We start from the raw sequence: 22288 nt of genomic DNA on the forward strand, positions 1-22288 counted from the left end.
CAGGTCTGGTTTCCATCTCTTCCCCTTGAGGGTGCTGCATAATTCTGAGCAGTGCCTGGTAGATACTGGCCAGGGCCCAGCACAGCGCGGTGAGTTGTGCCTCTCTAGAATAGCCACAGCATTTTCCCTTCAAATATTCTACCACTTTATCAGGGTCCTGTAATTGTTCAGGGGTAAAGTCCCAGACCATTGGAGGTGAGTAGTTCTCTAGGTACCTGCCCATGCTCTCCCACATGCCATGCCACCCCTGACTATCCAGCCTCGGAGCAGATCTCCGGGTGGTAGTCTTAAATAGTCGCTTAACCCTAAACAAGACCTGGAACGTATTCAGGAGACATAGCACTAGGAACACGCTAGTTTGAGTATCCCAAGGATATTCAAAATTCTCAAAAGCTGTCATACCTGACCCGAAGGAGAAAAGGGAGGCAAAAGGGCTGGGGAAATTATTAACAAATTCTGAGAGACGGTGTCCAATGTACGGACAGGACAGGAAAACCACATAAACACCCCAAAATAGCCGTCTGAACAGTGATGTTATCATATCATAAACAGATATCGCACAGGACAGCAGAATGATAATCCTCATCCCTCTTCCAGACATGGTAAACAGCATCGCAGGGAGTACATAAGCCATATAGGAATTTATGTAACACAGCCATGAGAACAAACCAAGCAACATGATGACCAGTGACTACTTACCTAATAAAATAAATGCATCCAAAAAAAAAAAAAACAAAACCGTTTTTTCCACGTTCTAGTTGGATTCTGTCGTTATCTCAACCCTTCGAGCCCCACGTTGGGCGCCAAAAAGGACTGTCGTGGTTTAGCCTCAAACGGCAACAAAGAACCACGTGCCGCTCGCTCGTGCCTTCCAAACACAGGAAGAATCGTAAGAAAAGGCAAGACTCTTGGGTTGAGACAAAGGCAGTTTAATAGAACAGCAAAGGGAACAGGCAAACAACAACAACAACAACAACAACAACAACAACAACAACAACAACAACACGGATAGGGAAATATACAAACGCGATTACGGAACCACCACTCCCCCACCGCTCGCCACTCGCCGGCCGGACCCGGGCCGCCCCAGCCCGCTTTTAAGCAGCAACTTCCTGCCCCCTCCCCCGGCAGCTCAGGGTGGGCGTGGCTCACATGGCATGGAATACCAGGAAAAGTTAACCCTATCCCCACCGGAACCAGGACAGGAGACAAAGGACTTCCTAAAGGAGAGAAACCAAACACATCTGAAAAAAAATAATAAATTCTGCTTATTAGAGTACATTCTGAGCGCACACAAACACAGACACAGAACAGGGAATCGTTTAAAGTTTTATGACACATTTGTGTAAAAATATCACTGTGTTTGCATAAACACTCTCTCCTCCTCGCTCAGTGTGAATCTTAGTGAATGAGTAGTTTGACCGACAACCAGATCTTAGAACTAAATTTATTTCCCCATAGCTTAACCCCTATTTTCTTAATGCAAGAATTAACTTGTTAGATGTAGGCTGCCTTTTCCTTTTAGATAGGAAACACTGATTGCTAACATTGAAAGAACATTTCTCAGTCTTCTTCCTAACAAACACTCACGAAAAGAAAATCAGAGTTTGGTAGCAGATGTCATTGTGGGTATACCCCAAACCGTCCCCCAAATCATCCAGCAGTGCTAAAGAAAGTGTTAGTTGGTATTTTGTATTCAGTTATATATAGATAAAGACTACTGTACTTAAACCACAATATCTAGTTGGTACATAGGATAGTAACTCACAATGCTTGTACCAAGCCTCCATTTTTCTACATTCTGCTACTTCATGTAAGACCACAAGAATTTCTTGCAACAAGAATATCAATTATGGCTTTGTTTTATTTCATTGTTTTGAAAGCGCTCTGTGCTTGCGTTTGTGCAAATGTAAACACAATTGCAGCAGCATAAAACACACTTTGGTGACTGTAACAGGGTGACAGCTCTCGAAAGGAATGCAGCCCAGAAATATTCCAGGTTTGGTTTCCATGCCAAGTGATGTCATGTGAGGGCAGATACGCTTTGTCAGCACAGGCCCTACTCCCTAGATGTGAGTCACCAGAGGCTCCTAGAGATTGGTATCACTAGGTTAATGCTGAAATCCCACAGAACAGCCAAGCCCAGAGGGGCTGTCACTGTCACCCTCTGTCTCTGAAACATGTCTAGATCCCTCCATTTTTGCTACCTGATACATGTGGGACGTCCTGTGACTCGGACGCATGACTCAGGTCAGGAACACTGGTCATTTATTACTGTAGTTTATTTTACTGATAAACATGAATAAGGTAGGTTTTTGGACAGTATTATATACAGCTAACATATAAGATTTTGGTTGATATAAAAGCATTTTTCAGTGTAGGCAAAGCTAAGTTCGGATTTTATAGAACAATGCTGAGATTAAACTGAAAGAAAAAATGTAGTTTAATAAACACAGTAACTCAGTCTATACCATCTCTGAATTTAGTGATTCTTACCCAACAGCTGTGAAAGAACTACTAGAATATAAACTGATGAATAACCCTGAGTATTACTTGTCTGTGTAATTATCTGTGTATATCATACTCCTGTGATAGCTAATCTCAATAATTATCATGCACTGCAGGCCCCCTACAAGCAGAAAAAATAACCACGATGCTAACTGTTACAGGGGTATACCAAAAAAAAATACTTATGACATTTGGGAGAGAAATAATATTTGGAAGAGGAATATTATTTGGAAGAAAGAGTCTATACAAGGAACAAGCCCAGAGTGTTTGCAAGCCACTTGCAGTTTACAGTGTCAACAATGCCCTGAACAGGCTGAGCACATGGTCACTACCTTTCTTATTGTAAACATAAAGCCATCTTCACCTCTTACACGCATTTTGTGAGAATGATCATTCACATTCAGACAGCATCACAGAAATGCTAAGTATTCTTTTCATTGCCACCTGGCTGTCCTCATTCAAGCAGGGCCAAAATATTCCTCTTTAATTGAAACTCAAAATTTTCCTCTTGACTTAACTCATTAAAAAAAGACTCATGGTTAGCTGGTAGAATTACAGGTATTGCATAGGAAGCCTATTCTGTTCTTTAAACTGTATGGTGAAGAAGGGTAGAAAACACGGGGTAAATCAGATGGGCCTTTCACCTCTCCAAGGTCTCCAAAACACATGCACAATAGCATTGTTTGCTCACCAAGGTATTATGGAGCGCATAGGGCACATGTGCTTTACAGCCCAGAGATAGGTGACGTCTAAGATGCCAACTCTCTCCGCCTCAGAGAGCCAGAACCAACTCTTCAACGCTGCGTACAATTCTCCACTAGCCTGAGGACTCAAATGTTCATCTTTGAACATATGAAGCAAGTGCAGGGTTATGTTATCAGACCAGCAGATAAATATTACACCTAAGGTCTAAAAGGTGGATGAGGAAAAGGCTGTGGATGTTGTTTACCTGGACTTTAGCAAGGCCTTTGATACAGTTTCCCACAGCATCCTCCTGGAGAAACTGGCTGCCCATGGCTTGGATGGGAGTACTCTTGGCTGGGTTGAAAACTGGCTGAAGGGCCAGGCTCAGAGAGTGGTGGTGAATGGAGTTGAAATCCAGTTGGTGGCCAGTCATGAGTGGTGTTCCCCAGGGCTCGGTATTGGGGCCAGTTCTCTTTAATATCTGTATCAACGATCTGGATGAGGGGATGGAGTGCACCCTCAGTAAGTTTGCGGACGACACCAAGTTGGGTGGGAGTGTCGACCTGCTTGAGGGTGGAAAGGCTTTGCAGAGGGATCTGGAGAGGCTGGATCGATGGGCCAAGGCCAATGGTATGAGGATCAACAAGGCCAAGTGCCAGGTCCTGCACTTGGGTCACAACAACCCCATGCAGCGTTACAGGCCTGGGGAAGAGTGGCTGGCAATCTGCCTGGCAGAAAAGGACCTGGGGGTGTTGGTGGACAGCCGCCTGAATATGACCCAGCAGTGTGCCCAGGTGGCCAAGAAGACCAACAGCATCCTGGCCTGTATCAGGAACAGTGTGGTGAGCAGGACTAGGGAAGTGATTGTCCCCCTGTATTTGGCACTGGTGAGGCCCCACCTCGAGTGCTGTGTCCAGTTTTGGGCCCCTCACCACAAAAAAAAACATGGAGGTGCTGGAGTGTGTCCAGATAAGGGCAACAAAGCTGGTGAGGGGTCTGGAGACCAAGTCTTATGAGGAGCAGCTGAGGGAGCTGGGATTGTTTAGCCTGGAGTAAAGGAGGCTGAGGGGAGACCTTATTGCTCTCTACAACTACCTGAGAGGAGGTTGTAGGGAGGTGGGGGTTGGTCTCTTCTCCCAAGTAACAGGTGACAGGACAAGAGGAAATGGCCTCAAGTTGTGCCAGGGGAGGTTTAGATTGGATATTAGGAAAAATCTTTACACTGAAAGGGTATTGGAACAGGCTGCCCGGGGAAGTGGTTGAGGCACCATCCCTGGAGGTATTTAAAAGACAGGTAGACATAGTGCTTAGAGATATGGTTTAGTGATGGTTTTTGTCAGAGTTAGGTTGATGGTTGGACTAGATGATCTGAAAGGTCCCTTCCAACCTAGGCAATTCTATGATTCTATAAAAGCAACATATGACCAGTGTGCAAAATTGAGATGTAATCCCACTGTTGGAAAAAGTACCTCCTAAGTTTGGGAAATTTGGACTTTGATTCTGAACCATTACAAAGCGAAGCACCAATGCTTCATCTGGAAACACTCAATACTACTATTATACGTCCACTTATTTATAGCAATATTTCTGGCTTCACATTTTGAGTACTCCATGTAAGCCAATATAGTACAAACAGGAGCCTACAGGCTATTTCCACTTTTGTGACACTTCTCTCTGTCTTATCACCTTTCCTTACAGGAGATGGGAGAGAACTAGTCAGGCTAGTGCTGTTACAGTGTGCTGCTGTAATAAACAGCTATTCATGGAGATGTACCTAGTGAGCTGCTTAGAACTTAAGCTACAACCCTACTGTAGGACAGGCCAGGACTGAAACCTGCATCCTGCTGTGCATGCACATGGTCGAACACAAAGTAGTCACCACTAAGCTACGGTTTTGCCTGTCAGAGAAGGTCCCTCAGCTGTGCTGTGACCACTGTGGCTGACAAGATGGGACCATCTAGTAACACATGTGAACAACAAGAGAAACAAAAAAACCCTGTAACATAGAATCCATTCCAGACTCTCCAAAATCTTGCATTTATGTTGTAAACCATCAAGTATGCACAAATCATAACATTTAAAACAAAGAGACTTCTCTCTACCGCCTGGAATCATGAGGGACAAAGCACTTGCAGAAGGGGACTTTGTGACTTTTCCAGAGATGATCTTTATCTCTGTGCTTTCTAATCGCTGATGAACCATGTGAGATGCAACTTCACTGGGTGGTTCTGAGGAATTATCTGTACTGTTCACACTCTCACTTCTTCTATTTATCTAATCTAAGTGCTCTGAAAAACTACCAACTGTACAAAGAAGAAGGGATAACCACATTGAGGGAAAACTGTAGGTCAGGGAGGGGAAATGGTACAATTGTGAGATAGGAATTTTTCTTTCTGTCCACAGGTTCATAAAACATTATAGAAATCTGAGTAATTCTTCCAGACTTGCAGAATGCATTAAGGTTAATATAACAAATTGAAGCAACAGTTTATGTAGTCACTGACTAAAGTAAAATGTAGACAAAAGCTAAAGCAAGTTTGGTATCTCAATATGCAGCACTCACCTTAGAGAACTTAATCATACATTTATTTTTCATGTGAACTCCTCCTAAAGTAAATGAGAGGCTCCAGTCCTACATAAGTTGCTATCAGCTTAACAACTTTTCCAAAATCATTAAAACACTAAGTACAGTTTTTAATTATTATGTTTTGCTTTTATTCTTTGGGTGGTTTTCTACAATGCCCGTGAGGAGAAAGATACCCGGTACCACAAGACTCAAAATTAAAATCACATTAGTATTAGTCTATCATAGGTAATGAACTTCCACAATACTGAATGGAAGGAAGGACAACAGCATTTCAAACAATGAAAAATACCATAAAGGCCTTGTGTCATGTGAACAACCTGCAAATGATTTCTTCAAAGATTCAAAGATGTCACAGGAAAGTTGTATGACCTTATGATACAAGCACCAAGTGTAGGTGGCCTGTTTAAAGACACAGCAGTAATTTCTAGTATTTCTTTAAGGTCACTGAATATCCTGTTGCTAACGGACCACAGAAAAAAATAAAAATTTTCTTAAATGTAATTGATAAGTGGCAAGAGAGGAACAGATGCTTTGAGTTATCACTGTGACTGTGATGCTAATGCCAACACCACAACATGGGGCTGGGGGAAGTGAGCAGGACTCAGGATACAGCACGGTCAAGGTTTTTGACAAGGGAAACAGATGGAAATAGTTGTACAGCTGTATGGGCTTGAGGAAAATGCAGACTACAAGGGCAATTAGGGGTATGGGAACAGAAAGGAGATATAATATATGGGGTATCTTGAGACAACTCAGTGAGGTACAAAAGAGAAATAAGCTGAAGACAGGTTGTTGTGGTTTAGCCTCAGCCGGCAACAAAGAACCACATGGCCACTTACTCAACCCCCCCACACCTGTGGGATGGAGGGGAGAATCAGAAGAAAAAGGCAAAACTTGTGGGTTGAGACAAAGGCAGTTTGACAGAACAGCAAAGGGAAGAGGAAAACAACAACAATAATACTGATAGAGGAATGTACAAAATGTGATTAATGTACAGCCTCTCACTGACCTGACCTGGAAGCTCCAGCCCACTCCCAAGAAGTGACTTCCAGCCTCCTCTCCCAGCCAGCTCTCCAGCTATAGACTGGGCATGGCTTCATATGGTATGGAATACCTGTGTCCTGTGCCAACTCCTTGGGAAAATTAACCCTATCCCCACCAGAACCAGGACACAGGTATATGTAGAGAAGAAGTAACTGGAACCCATATATGGACAAATCTGAGATTGATATAGGCCTAGACCTGTGTTAAATATCAGGTCTTCCCACAGTTATACAAAACTCTCCTCTGAAAGTACAAAACCAGCAAGATACTAGGGCCCTGGATCCTACTGAAATGCATGCAAATACTTGTGCTGCGAGACAGGTGCATAAAGGAAATAAATTATTCAAGTAGGGAATAGTTTACAACACTCCCTCCTAGATTCCTAATGACACAAATGACTTCCACAAGTCAAAGACAACCCTGCCAATTCTGAAAGGCATACAACATTGAGATATCTTAATTAAAAACACACAATGGTACAGCACAGAGTGTTAGAAAACAGCAATACAGATCAGTTGGAATGACTCCAGGATAATCAATCAAAAAAAAGTAAAAAAATCACCAACTTCATCAAGGGAAGGTATAAAAATAGTTCTAAAAGAGTTCTTTAAGTGCTCAAGGGATCCACAGAAGGATCCTGCAGCAGCTCTATGGCCAAAGTCATAATTTTATTCACTTGCCTAGCAGCCCTCCAGAGTCAGTGAAGTAACATCAAATGTTGGCATTTCCAAAAATGCTGACACTTTCCCATACATATTTTTATGGGATTTTATTAGTTTGAGCCTGAGCCCAAACCAGATCCCCTTTGAGGATGTTTTCTTTTTTAAAGCAGTTCTGAAATGCAGGACTTCTAAATCCATGAATGCTACTGCTAAACAAAGAAGATCCACAACTGTTTCTAATGTCATCATTCAAGAGGCCCACTGTGAATTACCTGATAACGTGGAGTGGTTACTTCAGGTTTGTCTTGCACTATTTCTTCACTCACAAATGCAGTCTTCCATTCTTCCTGAGGTCCCACTAAGCAGGTGGAATCATCCTGTTCTCCTTCAGCTGATATGGCCAACTTCAGAAGCAAACCAGAACTGTGTCGCTGCCTGCTACTCTCAGTGTCAGAGGAGATGGATGTAGATATTTGTTGTCTGCATTAAAATAAGCAAACTCTCATGCAGTTATTGAGATGAAGAGGCCTGCTACCTGACAAGCAGGATATGGACCACTTCCATTACCTCATTCTACTTACGTTTCAGAATATTCCAAACTCCAGCTTAAAGATTCCACAGAAGGCAATGTTATGCTTTTTGGTTTGTCTCCTGCATCTTTCTTTTCTTCACCTTGCGTTTGAGTGACTCAATCTGTGCTACTAAAAACCTATTACAGATACAAAAACAACAACAAAAAACCCAACTCATCACAGACATATTTGATATAAAAAGGTATGCGGGAAAGTACATTTCAGGTGGTACTCTGCATGTTCTAAATGTTTATACAGTATTTCACAGCATATACTTCAAACTTCTTGAGCCTCTTCAAATTTCTAAGAGTTTGTGTTCTTAAAATGCTTTCCTATTTTGCTTTCTTGGTTCCTCACATAAAGGGTCACAAATAACATCTCATTATGAATTCATCAGCTTTCTCCCTATTTCACTGTGTGAACTACGAAACTACAAACAAAATCCATAGCCTTGGGGGCTCTAGGTCACAGGATCAATGCACATCTTGGATTAATTCACAACCAAAAAATCAATCAAGAAAAAAAACAAACCAAACAACCACCAACCTTAACCCTAAGATACTGACTTAATATCTACCAGTCAGGTGTGGAGAGCAGAAAAATGAATCTGAATTGGCTTTGAAGTTAAGAATAAATTACTTGGCTAAAGGATTTAGAAAAAAAATAAACTCTGATCTTTGAAAGTCTGTTGTTTCCTTAGCTGACAAATTGCATACAGAAACTGTCAGCTGTATATTCTGCAGCCTGAGAGTCACAGCTAGAGATGCAATGACATAATGACATTAACAAACCAAACTATAACTGTGGTACAGAGCTTTCAAAAGGACAGAAGTTCACAGAATCACAGAATGAGGTCAAAAGGCACTTCTGTGGGTCATCTAGTCCAACCCCCCTGCTCAAGCAGGGTCATCTAGAGCTGGTTGCCTAGGACCATGTTCAGACAGCTTTTGAAGATCTCCAAGGATGGAGACTTCACAAACTCTCTGGACAACCTGTGCTAGTGCTCAATAACCCTCACAGTAAAAAAGTGTTTTCTTCCTTTCCAGGTCCCTGCTGACTGGAAGCCAGTCAATGTTATTCCAATTTACAAGAAGGGCAAGAGGGAAGATCCAGGAAACTACAGACCTGTTAGGTCTAACCTCAGTTCCTAGAAAAATTATGGAGCAGATCATACCGAGTGCTATTGAAAGGCATTTAAAGAACAAGGCAATCATCAGGCACAGTCAACATGGGTTCACAAAGGGAAAGTCCTGTTTAACTACTTTGATATCCTTCTACTATAAGGTCACCCACCTAACAGATGAAGGGAAGGCGGTGGATATAGTTTTTCTGGATTTTAGTGAGGCTTTTGATACTGTCCCTCACAGCATCCTTCTGGACAAGTTGCTCAACTGTGGGATGAGCAGGTACATGGTGCACTGGGTGAAGAACTGGCTGAAGGGCAGAGCTCAAAGGATTGTAGTGAATGGGGCTACATCTGGCTGGCAACCGGTCACCAGCGGTGTTCCTCAGGGTTCAATTCTAGGGCCAGTTCTGATCAATGTATTTATCAACGACCTGGATGCAGGAGTTGAATGCACCATTAGCATGTTTCCTGATGATACCAAACTGGGAGGTGCTGTTGACTCTCTTGAGGGACAGGAGGCCTTGCAGAGGGATCTAGGTACACTGGAGCACTGGGTAATTGTCAGTGATGTGAAATTTAACAAGAACAAATACCAGATTCTGCACCTAGGACAGAGTAATGCCAGACACAAGTATAAATTAGGAGAGGAGTGGCTGGAGAGCAGCCCTGCAGAATGGGATCCGGGAGTGCTGTTTGACAGCAGTCTCAATATGAGTGTGCAGTGTGCCCTGGCAGCCAAGAGGGCAAACTGCATCCTGGGATGCATCCAACACAGTATAACCTTGTCTAGTTTGGAGAAAAGGAGACTGAGGGGTGACCTGATTGCTCTCTGCAGCTTCCTGAGGAGGGGAAGTGGAGAGGGAGGTGCTGATCTCTTCTTCCTGGTATCCAGTGACAGGACACATGGGAACGGTTCAAAGCTGTGCCAGGGAGGTTTAGACTGGACATTAGGAAGCTGCTGCCTCCCTGGGGCACGGGTCAGGGATGTGTTGGACAAACTTCCGGCCCTAGTAAACTCCTCTGACTATTACCCCCTCTTAGTATTTCAGGTGGGTAGGGATGAAGTGGGTAGAAGGAGCCCAAAATCAATTAAAAGAGATTTTAGAGCCTTGGGACGGCTGCTTAAGGAATCAGGAACGCAAGTTGTGTTCTCCTCTATCCCTTCAGTGGCAATCACGAATGAGGAAATTAACAGGAAGAGGCAACAGGTCAACTCATGGCTCCAGGACTGGTGTCATCAGCAGGGCTTTGGGTTTTTTGATCATAGGCTGCTATACGAGACACCTGACCTGCTGGTGGCAGGTGGGATGCACCTGTCCCAGAAGGGGAAAAGAATTTTGGGGCAGGAGTTAGCAAGGCTCATTGACAGGGCTTTAAACTAGATATGAGGGGGGAAGGGGAGATAACTGGGCCTGTCAGGACTAAACCCAAGGGAGGCATGCCAGGGCTTGAAGGATGGTGGACTAGTGAGGACTCCCACTCTGCCATTTCATTTGAGAGAAGGGATAGATGTTTAGAAATCATGGAAGCACCTGGGAGGGGTCTGGTAGGAAATGGGGCCCACACTCACAAAAAGGTGCTGGAGTCATTAGCTCATCTGAAGTGCTTCTATACCAATGCACGCAGTATGAGCAACAAACAGGGGGGGCTTGAAGCCATGATGCACCAGGAAAACTATAACACAGTGGCTATCACAGAAACGTGGTGGGATGCCTCACACGACTGGAGTGCCACAATCAATGGCTACAAGCTCTTCAGGAGGGATAGACAGGAAAGGAGAGGCGGTGGAGTGGCCCTGTATGTTAGAGAATGCTATGAGAGCTCGGAAATCAAGTATACTGATGATGGGGTGGAGAGTGTTTGGATTAGGTTAAGGGCCAATAAAGCTGATGTCACTGTGGGAGTCTGCTATAGACCTCCCAACCAAAGCAGTGAGGTGGATGAAGCTTTCTATAAGCAGCTGGGGGGAATCTTGCAGTCACTTGCTGTTGTTCTTGTGGGGGACTTTAACCTCCCGGATATCTGCTGGGAATACAACACAGCAGAGAGGGAACAATCCAGGAGGTTCCTGGAATGTGTGGAAGATAACTTCCTCACACAGCTGGTAAGTGAGCCGACCAGGGAAGGTGCCCTCCTGGACCTGCTTCTTGTGAACAGGGAAGAACTTGTGGGGGAAGTAAAGGTTGGTGGCCGTCTAGGGCACAGTGATCATGAGATGATCGAATTTCTGATTCTTGGGGAAACAAGGAGAGGGGTTAGTAAAACTGCCACCTTAGACTTCCAGAGGGCAAACTTTGACCTGTTCAGAAGACTGCTTGACAAAATCCCTTGGGAGGCTGCCCTGAAGGATATAGGAGCCCAGGAAGGCTGGACATACTTCAAGAGAGAAGTCTTAAAGGCACAGGAGGAGGCTGTCCCCGTGTGCCGAAAAACAAGTAGGTGGGGAAGGAGACCAGCCTGGCCAAATAGGGACCTTTGGCTGGACCTCAAGAACAAAAAGGAGAGTCTATGACCTTTGGAAGAGGGGGCAGGTCTCTCATGAAGACTATAAAGATGTAGTGAAGCTATGCAGGGAGAAAATTAGGAGAGCCAAAGCACAGCTAGAGCTCAACCTAGCTACAGCTGTTAAGGATAATAAAAAAATGTTTCTATAAATTCATTAACAACAAAAGGAGGGTTAGGGAAAATCTCCCTCCCTTATTGGATGCAGAGGGAAACACAGTCACAAAGGATGAGGAAAAAGCTGAGGTGCTCAACGCCTACTTTGCCTCAGTCTTTAGCAGTGGAACTAGCTGTTCCTTGGGCACCCAGCCTCATGAGCTGGGAGACAGGGAGGGGAAGCTGAATGAGGTCATCACAATTAAAGAGGAAGTGATCTGTGACCTGCTACATCGCTTGGATGCACACAAGTCTACGGGACCGGATGGGTTACATCCAAGAGTGCTGAAAGAGTTGGCAGACGTGCTCGCCAAGCCACTTTCCATTATCTACCTGAAGTCATGGCTAACTGGGGAGGTACCAATGGACTGGAGGGTAGCAAATGTAACACCCATCTACAATAAAGGCAGAAAGGAGGATCCGGGAAACTATAGGTCTGTCAGTCTGACCTCGGTAGCAGAGAAGGTCATGGAGCAGATCACCTTGAGTGCCATTACAAGCCATATAAGGGACAAGCAGGGGATCAGGCCTAGTCAGCATGGGTTTAGGAAAGGCAGGTCCTGCCTGACGAACCTGATCTCCTTCTATGACAAGATGACCCGATTATTGGATGAGGGAAAGGCTGTGGACATTGTCTACCTAGACTTTTGAAGAGCATTTGACACTGTCCCCCATAGAATTCTCATGGGAAAACTGGCGGCTCATGGCCTGGATGAGCATCGTATGATCTGCTGGATCAAGCACTGGCTGGATGGGTGGTCCCAAAGAGTGGTGGTCAATGGAGTTAAATCCAGCTGGCGGCCGGTCACAAGTGGTGTCCCTCGGGGCTCAGTGTTGGGACCATTTCTGTTTAACATCTTTATTGATGACCTTGATAAGGACATAGAGTGTATCATCAGCAAGTTTGCAGATGACACCAAGTTAAGCGGGAGTGTTGATCTGCATGAGGATAGGGAGGCTCTACAGAGAGACTTGGATAGACTGGATCAATGGGCCAATGCTAACGGGATGAGCTTCAACAAGGCCAAGTGCCGGGTCCTGCACTTGGGCCACAACAACCCCATGCATCGCTACAGGCTTGGGGAAGTGTGGCTGGCAAGCTGCCTGGCAGAAAAGGACCTGGGGGTTCTAATTGACAAGCGGCTGAATATGAGCCAGCAGTGTGCCCAGGTGGCCAAGAGGGCCAGTGGCATCCTGGCTTGTATTAGAAACAGTGTGACCAGCAGAAGGAGGGAGGTGATTGTCCCGCTGTACTCAGCACTGGTGAGGCCACACCTCAAGTATTGTGTCCAGTTCTGGGCACCTCAATACGAGAGAGATCTCGAGATGCTGGAGCAAGTGCAGAGGAGGGCAACGAAGCTGGTGAAGGACCTGCAGAATAAATCTTATGAGGAGCGATTGAAGGAGCTGGGACTGTTTAGTTTGAGGAAGAGGAGGCTGAGGGGAGACCTCATCACTCTCTACAACTACTTGAAAGGACATCCCTTACTGGATGCCAGGGGGAAAGTTGCAACCAAGGACGAGGAGAAGGCTGAGATACTTAATGCCTTCTTTGCCTCCGTCTTCAAAAGTCAGACCAGCTATCCCCAGGGGGTTCAGCCTCCTGAGCTGGAAGATAAGGATGGAGAGCAGAACAGCCCACCCATAATCCAAGAGGAAGTAGTCAGTGATCTGCTTCTGCACCTAGACGCACACAAGTCTATGGGGCCGGACGGGATTCACCGAAGAGTACTCGGGGAGCTGGTGGGAGAGCTCACCAAGCCTCTCTCCATCATTTATCAACAATCCTGGTCAACAGGGCAGGTACCAGATGACTGGAGGGTGGCTAATGTGATGCCCATCTATAAGAAGGGTCGGAAGGAGGATGCGGGGAACTACAGGCCTGTCAGCCTGACCTCGGTACCAGGAAAGATCATGGAGAGGATCATCTTGAGTGAGCTCTCACAGCAAGTGCAGGGCAGCCAAGGGATCAGGGCCAGCCAGCATGGGTTTAGGAAAGGGAGGTCCTGCTTAACCAACCTGATCTCTTTCTATGACCACGTGACCTGCCTTCTGGATGCGGGGAAAGCTGTGGACGTTGTCTATCTGGACTTTGGTAAGGCCTTTGGCACCGTCCCCCACAGCATTCTCCTGGAGAAGCTGGCGAATCATGGCATAGACAAGTGTCCTCTTCGCTGGGTTAAAAACTGGCTGGATGGCCGTGCCCAGAGAGTTGGGATTAATGGGGTGAAATCCTCTTGGCGGCCGGTCACCAGTGGTGTCCCTCAGGGCTCAGTTTGGGGGCTGGTTTTGTTTAATATCTTTGTCAATGATCTGGATGAGGGGGTTGAGTGCGCCCTCAGTAAGTTTGCAGACGACACCAAACTAGGTGGGAGTGTTGATCTGCTTGAGGGTAGGAAGGCTCTACAGAGGGACCTGGACAGGCTGGATCGATGGGCCAAGGCCAATGGTATGAGGTTTAATAAGGCCAAGTGCCGGGTGCTGCGTTTCGGTCACAACAACCCCAAGCAACGCTACAGGCTTGGGGAAGAGTGTCTGAAAAGCTGCCCAGCAGAAAAGGACCTGGGGATGCTGGTGGACGGCCAGCTTAACATGAGCCAGCAGTGTGCCCAGGGGGCCAAGAAGGCCAACAGCATTCTGTCTTGTATCAGGAATAGTGTGGCCAGCAGGAGTAGGGAAGTGATGGTGCCTCTGTACTCGGCACTGGTGAGGCCTCACCTTGAGTACTGTGTTCCGTTCTGGGCCCCTCTGTATAGGAGGGACATTGAAGTGCTGGAGCGTGTCCAGAGGAGAGCTACCAGGCTGGTGAGGGGTCTGGAGACCAGGTCATAGAGGAGAGGCTGAGGGAGCTGGGCATGTTTAGCTTGGAGAAGAGGAGGCTGAGGGGAGACCTCATTGCCCTCTACAACTACCTGAAAGGAGGTTGTAGAGAGGTGGGTGTTGGCCTCTCCTCCCAGGTGAATAATGACAGGACCAGAGGAAATGGTCTGAAGTTGTGGCAGGGAAGGTTTAGATTAGATATTAGGAAGAATTACTTTACTCAAAGAGTGGTCAGGCACTGGAACGGCCTGCCCAGGGAGGTGGTTGAGTCACCATCCCTAGAGGTATTTAAGAAACGTCTAGATTTGACACTTCAGGGCATGCTCTAGTGGCAGAGATTGTAGGGGCTTTTTGGCCATGCGGTTGACTTTCTGAGCTGCAAGTGCACATTGCTTGCTCATGTTGAGCGTCTCATCCACCAACGGCCCCAAGTCCTTCTCCTCAGGGCTGCTCTCAATCCATTCTCCACCCAGCCTGTATTTGTTCTTGGGATTGCTCCAACCCAGGTGCAGGACCTTGCGCTTGGCCTGGTTGAACTTCATGATGTTTGCATGTGCCCACCTCTCAAGCCTGTCAACGTCCCTCTGGATGGCATCCCATCCCTCCAGCGTGTTGACTGCACCATACAGCTTGGTGTCATTGGTAAACTTGCTGAGGGTGCACTCAGTCCCACTGTCCATGTCACTGACAAGGATGTAAACAGTGCCAGTCCCAGTACTGACCCCTGAGGAACGCCACTCTTCACTGGTTTCCACTTTGACATTGAACTGTTGACCGCAACCCTTTGAGTGCATCCATCTAGCCAGTTCCTTATCCACCAAGTCGTCCACCCATCAAATACATGCCTTTCCAATTTAGAAACCAGGATTAGAAAAAAACCTTTAGAAAGGTCCTGGAGAACAGGCAAGGTGCCTGAGGACTGGAGGAAAGCCAATGTCACTCCAGTCTTCAAAAAAGGCAAGAAGGAGGACCCAGGAAACTACAGGCCAGTCAGCCTCACCTCCATCCCTGGAAAGATGATGGAACAGCTCGTTCTGGGCGTCATCTCAAGGCATGTGGAGGAAAAGAAAGCTATCAGAAGTAGTCAACATGGATTCACCAAGGGGAAATCATGTCTGACTAATCTGCTAGCCTTCTATGATGGCATGACTGGATGGATAGATGAGGGGAGGACAGCAGATGTGGTCTACCTTGACTTCAGCAAGGCTTTTGACACGGTCTCCCACAGCATCCTCATAGGGAAGCTTAGGAAGAGTGGGCCTGATGAATGGACAGTGGGGTGGATTGAAAACTGGTTGAAAGACAGAGCTCAGAGGGTCGTGATTAGGGGCACAGAGTCTAGTTGGAGGTCAGTGACGAGTGATGTTCCCCAGGGGTCAGTACTGGGCCCAGTCCTCTTCAATATATTCATCAATGACCTGGATGAGGGGATAGAGTGCACCCTCAGCAAGTTTGCTGATGACACAAAGCTGGTGGGGTGGCTGACACACCAGAAGGCTGTGCTGCCATACAGAGAGACCTAGACAGGCTGGAGAGTTGGCCAGAGAGGAACCTTATGAAGTTCAACAAGGGCAAGTGTAGGGTGCTGCACCTGGGGAGGAATAACCCCCTGCACCAGTACAGGTTGGGGGCTGACCTGCTGGAGAGCAGCTCGGTGGAAAGAGACCTGGGAGTCCTGGTGGACAACAGGATGACCATGAGCCAGCAATGTGCCCTCGTGGCCAAGAAGGCCAATGGCATCCTGGGGTGCATCAAGAAGAGTGTGGCCAGCAGGTCATCCTCCCCCTCTACTCTGCCCTGGTGAGGCCGCACCTGGAGTACTGTGTCCAGTTCTGGGCTCCCCGGTTCAAGAAGGACAGGGAGCTGCTGGAGAGGGTGCAGCAAAGGGCTACCAAGATGATTAGGGGACTGGAACACCTCTCTTATGAAGAAAGGCTGAGGGACTTGGTCTCTTCAGTCTGGAAAAAAGACGGCTGAGGGGGGACCTTATCAATGCTTATAAATACTTAAAGGGTGGGTGTCAGGAGGATGGGGCCAGGCTCTTTTCAGTGGTGCCCAGTGACAGGACAAGGGGTAACGGGCACAAACTTGAGCATAGGAAGTTCCACCTAAACATGAGGAGGAACTTTTTTACTTTGAGGGTGGCAGAGCACTGGAACAGGCTGCCCAGAGAGGTGGTGGAGTCTCCATCTCTGGAGACATTCAAAACCCGCCTGGACGCGTTCCTGTGCAACCTGCTCTAGGTGATCCTGCTTTGGCAGGGGGGTTGGACTAGATGATCTCCAGAGGTCCCTTCCAACCCTTTGATTCTATGATGTCATGCGGGACAGTGTCAAACACTTTGCATAAGTCCAGGTAGATGATGTCGGTTGCTCTCCCCTTGTCTACCAATGCTGTGGTAACATCATAGAAGACCACCAAATTTGTCAGGCATGGTTTGCCTTTGGTGAAACCATGTTGGCTGTCATCAATCACCTCCTTATTTTCCATGTGCCTTAGCAGAGATTCCAGGAGGATCTGCTCCATGATCTTGCCAGGCACAGAGGTGAGACTGACCAGCCTGTAGTTCCTTGGGTCATCCTTTTTTCCCTTTTTGAAAATGGGGGTAATGTTTCCCCTTTTCCAATCCATCCCCTTCACCAGACTGCCACAACTTTTCAAATATAATGGAAAGCAGCTTGGCAACTTCATCTGCCCGTTCCTTCAGGACCTGTGGATGGATTTCATGAGGTCCCATGGACTTATGCACCTTCGGGTTCCTCAGATGGTCTCGAACAGTGGGTGGTTCTTCATTCTCATAGACCCTGCCTTTGCATCCTGCAAGTTGAGCAGTGTGGTCAGAGCCCTTGACAGTGAAGACCAAGGCAAAAAAGCCATTCAGTACCTCAGCCTTCTCCATATCCTGGGTGACCAGGTCTCCTGTTTCCGTCTGGAGAGGGCCTACATCTTCCCTAGTCTTGCCTTTATCCCTGACATAGAAGATTTTCTTGCTATCCTTGATGTCTCTAGTCAGATTTAATTCTATCTGGGCTTTAGCTTGCCTAATCTGGTTCCTGGTCACTCAGACAGTTTCTCTGTATCCCACACAGTCAACCTGTCCTTGCTTCCACCCTCTGTAGGCCTCCTTTTTGCTTTTGAGCTTGTCCAGGAGCTCTTTGTTAATCCACACAGGCCTCCTGGTATTTTTGCCTGACATCTTCTTTGTTGGGATACATCACTCCTGAGCTTGGAGGAGGTGATCCTTGAATACTAACCAGCTCTCTTGGGCCCCTCTCCCCTCCAGTACTTTTTCCCATGTTACCCTGCCAAGCAGGTCCCTCAAGAGGCCAAAGTCTGCTCTCCTGAAGTCTGAGGTAGTGAGTTGCTGCGTACCCTCCTTGCTGCCCGAAGGATCTTGAATTCTACCATTTCATGATCACTACAGCCAAGGCTAGCCTTGAGCTTGACACTTGCCACCAGCCCCTCCTTGTTGGTAAGGACAAGGTACAGCATAGTTCCTGACCTCGTTGGCTCCTCTACCATTTGAAGAAGAAAGTTGTCATTGACACATTCCAAGAACTTCCTGGATTTCTTGTGCCCTGCTGTGTTGTCCTTCCAGCAGATATCAGGGTGGTTGAAGCCCTCCATGAGGACCAGGGTCTGTGAACACGATGCTGCTCCTATCTGTCTATGGAGGGCCTCATCCACTTTGTCGTCCTGGTCAGGTGGCCTGTAGCAGACCCCTACTGTAATGTCACCTGCCCCTGTGTTCCCTTTAATCTTCACCCATAAGCTCTCAGTTGGCTCCTCATCCATCCCCAGATGGAGCTCCATGGACTTGTGGAATAATTACTAAATTGGCTAAAAATACAAAAGAACAGCATTGTTCACACATTAAGGAAAAGTATAAAATCAAGAGGCTTCTGAGGTAGAAAATAGCCGCAGCTGGCATGAAGGACACAACACCTGTGGTTCCCTGATAAGCTACATGAGGTACGGGACGGGATGCAATTATTCCACGGCTTTACCTTATGATGTATAGCGGATACGGGAATGGGATGATACCATGAAACAGATAAGCTGCCAATTAGCTGCCCGCTTGATACTCGGAGCCAACATTTTGTCAAATTTTGATGAAATGCTGTCCTTTGTGTGAACTTTGCTCATTATAATGTCATTATAATACCAAAACACACCTCCATCCCGAAGGCTACCTGCCTCCAAGGTGCGACCACTCCTTCTTGAGTCTGCGCCCTGAATTTCTCGTAAACTATACCTTTAATTGTGAAGCGAGAGAATTTTACACCAATCATGATAAAAGTATGTATGACTAAAGTCACTCAAACTCCACCTTGAAGATAACACATAGTATAAAAATAGCCCGAGAGAGGGGGGATACCCAGGGAAGACACCATCGCAAAGAATTACATCACTGACTTCTGGGGTCAGTCAACGGGCTGAGCCTCTCTTCCCCCCCATAGGGACGCCTTTGGGTAAGACTTAGATTATATTGAGTGCTTTCTCGGGAAACTTAGAAATTTCTCTAGAGAATCTCTTTCCTACATTTATAGCCAGGCTGTATTGTTTATAACTTTGTCGTGCGTTTTGTATATGTAACAATACTTTCATTTGCACGTGCTTTGCAGACAGTGTATTTATCACCAGCGATCCTAAGAACCTATATACCTGTTGTTTAAATAAACTGCACTTTTTATAAGTAGCTAGTCGTTTTGGTTTCTCACTGAATGCGACCAAAGACTCGAGAGCAGCCGTGCTAGTTAGTGTATCCAAATCGTAACAGTTTAATACATATTAAACGCGATTGGACTGATAGTGCTGAATTTGGCATCACTCAGAATTTAAACCTAGCCGCACCTAGCCTCCCACCTCGGTGAGGAGTGTTAGAACGCAAGGGGGTTTATCTTCTGCCAAAACCATTTTGCCCCTTTTCACGCAACAGGACTCCAGCTTTTCATTGACATAGAGGGCAACACCCTCTCCTCATCTCCCCAGCCTGTCCTTCCTGAAGAGTCGGTATCCCTCCATTCCAACACTCCAATCATAAGAGGCATCCCACCATGTCTCTGTGATGCCAATAAGATCATAGCCCTGGAGGCATGTGTACATCTCTTAACTCCTCTTGCTTGTTTTCCATGCTATGTGCATTGCGTAAAGGCACTTCAGCTGGGCGCTCGATGAAGCTGACTCACCGGCTGGAGTGGCTGCATTTCCTTCATGCTGCTCTTCAGGTGGTCTTCCTCTGGGATGTTTTATCTGTGACTCCCTGGTTCCTATTGCCTCAGGAGCCCCTGGCTTGTCCCCATAAGACTTCGAGTGTGCTGCAGTGTATCCAGCACATCTCAGAGCAACAAGTTGAGGGCCTTCGCTAGTGACCCATCCCTCAGACCTTGGAGCATCATTAATATCCCCCTCCCCCAACAAGCCTAGTTTAAAGCTCAGTCCCCCCTCCCCCAACAAGCCTAGTTTAAAGCTCAGCCAATGAGTCCTGCTAGCTCACGAGCAAACACCCTCTTCCCCCTTTCAGAAAGATGAGGCCCATCCAACGCCTGGTGCTGTGTAGGCCATCCCATTGTCAAAAAACCCAAAACTGTGGCGGTGACACCAGCCCCGGAGCCATGTATTGACAGACTGCACATGTCTGTTTCTTTCAGAGTCCTTGCCTATAACTGGGAGAACAGAAGAAAAGATAACCTGCAGAAGCTAGCTAATACATATTAGATAGGACTGTCATTTGAAATGCATGGTGGAGCCTGGGATAAATCATGCTATTTTCCAGTGCCCCTGTGGGACCTGTCATGCTGCAGCCTCTATTTCCGTAAGTTGCTTCTGACATTTATAAAACTTTGTTGTGGTTTCTAAACACCCCTCTGCACTCCAAAGAAATGGCTGCCCGATTGCCTTCTTCAAACTGCCAACTCTTGAGAAACCATAAACAATTGAAAGAAATCAGACTGTAAACAAACTGCACAAATGCTCTGTGTGGCAGCACTGACCATTACAGGACTTAAGCCAGCCTCATTCTAGCCAATTCTCTTTCTCAACCAGCTGTAGAAAAACAGAGGCAGAATTTGCAGTCTACTTGTGATCCAGCCTCTCACAGGGTGGCAATCTTGCATTAATGCTGTGTTTACCAGGAAAAAGCATGCTGGCAATGAAACGATAATGCCTGAAAGGAGTATACTTAAAACAAGGGAATGGATCTAGTTGTGGCTCTTCATTTTGCCTTTGGTAGTGCCCTTTGGCGGTAGTGCCCTTTGGCAGCAGATGAAGCAGGCAGCAAGTGGAGAAGCTGACTGGGGCATGATACCTCCCTCACTCTTGTCGTGTTCAACATGAGGCAAGAGAGAACAAAAAAGTTTGCTGGATGCCACTTACTCCAGGACCATCAGCTACAGTGAAATCTAAAGTCTACAGAGATCCCAGATGCTCAGGGAGCAAGGGACGTGCAATTCACTTATCTGTCATGTCATCATGTCCCAAAGGAAGACCTGTCATTTGGGACCGCATCAATAGTACTTAGGGTCTGGGTTATACTCACGTTCCCCCTGAGTGGCTATGGTAAGGCCAGTTACGAACTGATTCCTAAAGCTCCTTTTTATATTAGCTCTAAAAATATGCAGCACGATCTGACTGCTGGACTCAGTTTTGCCAGCAATTTTCCAAATACTGTCATGCTGACTCAACCCACCCCTTGGTTTCCTTAACGTCCCCAGTAAATTTATATTCATGGTATACAGTATTCACTATAAATAAAAATATGGCTTTATATTCAGGTTCTTTTACGTAGGAGGCCTTTTTTGCTGTGTTTACACAGTGCTTTGCCCAGTGGGATGGCAGTCAGTGACTAGGGCTCCCATACTTTAACACTTTAAAATCATGTGCAATATTCTCTCTCACCCACGTTCCCAAATAAATCCTGCTCCATCAACTAACAAATAAACTCTATTACATAAATGCACAGTGCTTTCATTAGCCTATGCAGGCTCACTGCTCCTAATACCACATGCCAGGTTCTTCACTTGAAATGGAAAGCACTGAATAACTACAGTGGAATAAGCTGGCAGCTTGCATTCTCACCGATATCCATTTACTTCCTTAACATTCACACTTTTGGTTTTATTCTTTTTCATGCAAGGCAGTAGTGGTGAATGAGAATGACAAGACCTTTCACATGACAACCTAAGACAGTAATTTCTGAATAATTAGTTTGAGTACTCATCAACCACCCTAAAGCCTGGAGGAACTAATTTGCCAGGTTAAGATACTTCTGGAAAAAGAAGCATCAGTTGTGTATTGATTCCCCTTCTTTATTTCTGTGTTTAGTTATTTAATACTGTATTCATGAAGGAACCCTATCCAACAGCTAACTAGGTCTTTGAGAGGTTTCTGTTTTACTTGTCAAAGAAAGAGAAGAATAAATGCGAACGACCACATGTAAACTCCACAAAAGGACAGTCATCATCTTGTTAAGCTCATATTACTAGTTTAAATCGATAAAATAGCCTCTGCTATGATAACATGTTGTCATGCTACTTGCCCTGACAGTTGTTTCCTGAGCAAAACAAATAGGTTAACAGAAGCTCCCAATGTCAAATGTAGAAGCTATTTCTAGCACACTAACAATTTA

General features: G+C 46.2%; 1 pseudogene; it reads right to left on the reverse strand.

Moving 5' to 3' along the window:
* Window positions 1-22288, reverse strand: part of LOC128901878 (microtubule-associated serine/threonine-protein kinase 4-like) — a 104370-nt pseudogene that overhangs the window by 17116 nt on the left and 64966 nt on the right.

Source organism: Rissa tridactyla, chromosome W (assembly GCF_028500815.1).
Source record: "Rissa tridactyla isolate bRisTri1 chromosome W, bRisTri1.patW.cur.20221130, whole genome shotgun sequence".
Classification (NCBI taxonomy): domain Eukaryota; kingdom Metazoa; phylum Chordata; class Aves; order Charadriiformes; family Laridae; genus Rissa; species Rissa tridactyla.